Consider the following 2,837-nt stretch of genomic DNA (forward strand, 5'->3'; position numbering starts at 1 on the left):
TAATGTCCAACACAGTAGACAGTAACAGGGATGACAGAGTATATGGGCTCCAGTGGGAGAGGGGAGCCTATGTGAGGGTGCCTTTTGGGAAGTGGGTATATAGATGAATAAGATTGTATGGGATGTTCTGTATGATATACACAAAAATCCAACAAGTTTTTTAAAAGATATATTTGAGGAGGAAGCATGAAAATTTACTTCATGTTAATTAATAGAGTGAGACTAGGACCAAAAATGAAAGTAAATAAAAAAAGTTGTAGAAAATGGACAATCTGACTGATGGAGCATAAAGTTGTGGACAACGCAGCTACAGTTGGTAATGAGACCAATGCTGGCTGGTTTGAATGAGAATGTCCCCCATAGGCTCCAACTATGTGACAACTTGGTCCCCAGTTTGTGGCACTGTTTCAGGAGGGTAGAACATTTAGGTGGTGTGGTCATGCTTGAGGAAGCACATCCCTGGGGACAGGCTTTGCGAAAACATAACCATGCCCAGTTCTAGACTATCTCTCTGTGCTTCTGTGCCTCCTGGAAGGTGTACTCTCGCAGCTTTCTCCTCGAGCCCCGTTCTGCTGCCATGCCTCCCCCGCCATTATCGACTATCCATTGGAACCTTAAACCAAATAAACTATTATTCTATAAGTGGCCTTGGTCATGGTGTTTTATGACAGCAACAGAAAAGTAACTGATCAATATTGTCTAAAGAGCTTAACTCTTATTTATGAAAAGAATTTCAATCAGGAGAAGTGTTTATAAAGATAAAACAAACTACTGGGTTTGGTGTTTGCCCGTCCTCCCTTTTGGAATGGTAATGTGTATTTTGTTCCAATGTATGTTGGGAGTATGTAATTTGTATTTTGATTTTATAGAGACTTACAGTTCTGATATTTAACTGAGTCTCAGAACAGACTTTGGACTGTGGACTTTTGAATAGTATTGAGACAGATAATGACTATGAGGACTTTTAAATTTGGATTAAATGAATTTTGCATTTTATACAGTCATGAGCTGCTGGGGGCCAGGGGATGGAATGTGATAGTTTGAATGAAAATGTCCCCCATAGGTGGCAAGTATTTGGACATTTTTCCCCACATGGTGTCACTGTTTAGGGAGGTTTTAGAAGGTGAGGTTGTCCTGAAGGAAGCACATCACAGGGGGTGGGCTTAGAGAGTACTTTAGCCTTGCTGGATCTCCAGTTGCTCTCTAGCTTCCTGTGCCTGTGTGATGATGTGAGAGCTTAGCTTCTGCTGCTCTTGCTGTGGCCACCTCCAGCCATCTCCAGCCACCATGATGGACTGTAATTCCTCTGGAACTGTAAGCTCAAATAAAATCTTCCTTCAGAAAGATAAACTGAGCATGGTGGTACACACCTTTAATTCTCACACTCGGGAGGTAGAGACAGGCAGGTTACTATGAGTTCAAAACCAGCCTTCTTTAGAGAGTAAGTTCCATCCCAACCAGTGAGACCTTGTCCCTCAAAATATGTAAGTATATAAATAATAAAAATAAACATGAATGCATTGGAACATGATTTACGTGTTTGTAGAATATACCATAATACCATACATAATCAACAGACTATGTAGTATATTGTATTGTAATATCAAACATTATGATTAATAAGCTCTTCAGTTATGAAATCACCTGAGAGGGCCATTTAAGATCAACATGTAAAATCTTTTTAATGGCTGCATGTTATTTGAATCAATCCCACTTCAAATGCTTGCTCTTTATTGTCATTGTTCTAAAGACTAGAGACTGTGAGCATCTTGATCCATGACTATATTAATTTGTATAAATAAAATCTTTGGCTTCATGTTGTACAGTGGAGTTGCCTGTTCCATAAACCATTGTGTTTCCATGAATGGTTATTGATAGTCTCCATTAACAGCAATTAAGCAGAGAGTCTTCTATGGAATTGATTATTAAAACTGTTTTATCAAGGACTGAAGAGATCGCTCAGCAGTTAAGAATGCTCACCACTTTTCCACAGAACCAGAGTTCATTTCCTAGCACCCATGTTGGGGACTCACAACTGGCTGTAACTCCAGCTCTGTGAAATCTTGTGCCCTCTTCCGGACACCACAGTTTCTTGCAGTCAGTGTATATGCCCATACAAAGATACACACATATACACATAATTTTAAAGTACTAAAATCATTCTTAGAACATAAATATCATCTTATAAAATGTTTTCACTCACAAAAGTAATTTTACAGCTCTCAAGTGAAAGAAAATACAGAAAATATTGGTACAAACAGAGATAAATAAAAACTATATAATTTCTTGTTTCATTGAATAGGATGAATTGAATAGGTTGAAGTTTAAGTTGAAAATTATATGGGCTGCCCTCAATCCATGAGAGAATGTGCAGTTCACTATTTGTACATAATGATACTTTTCAAATTCAGATAACACTCAGAGATAACGCCATGGGGTCTCTGCACAGAACTTATCATTGCCAGATCCCACTCCTTGTTTACATTTTCTTTGATCATTAATTTGTTCTCAGTTTCAATCCTTGAGCAAATCTTGTGCTCATCCTGTTACCCAAGGCACTATTACTTTCTACTACTCAAGTGTGTTATCCAGCAAGTGGTGAAGCCTGCTGATCACACCTCCTAATTTTACTTACATTGTGGTGACTAATACAAACATTGCTTTCACCTGGTGTACTGGATCCTATGCATCCTGTCTTCTTGTCTCATAATCTGTAACTCTATAAATATCTGATCTCCATTCAGCCCTTACAAAATTCCTTGCATTTGCTACAGTTTTACATAAATTAATCACATTCAGTTAGACTCAGTCCCCAACAGTGACTTACAGTGCTATAT

This window comes from Nannospalax galili, unplaced genomic scaffold (assembly GCF_000622305.1).
Source record: "Nannospalax galili isolate Female #2095 unplaced genomic scaffold, S.galili_v1.0 scaffold1478, whole genome shotgun sequence".
NCBI lineage: Eukaryota > Metazoa > Chordata > Mammalia > Rodentia > Spalacidae > Nannospalax > Nannospalax galili.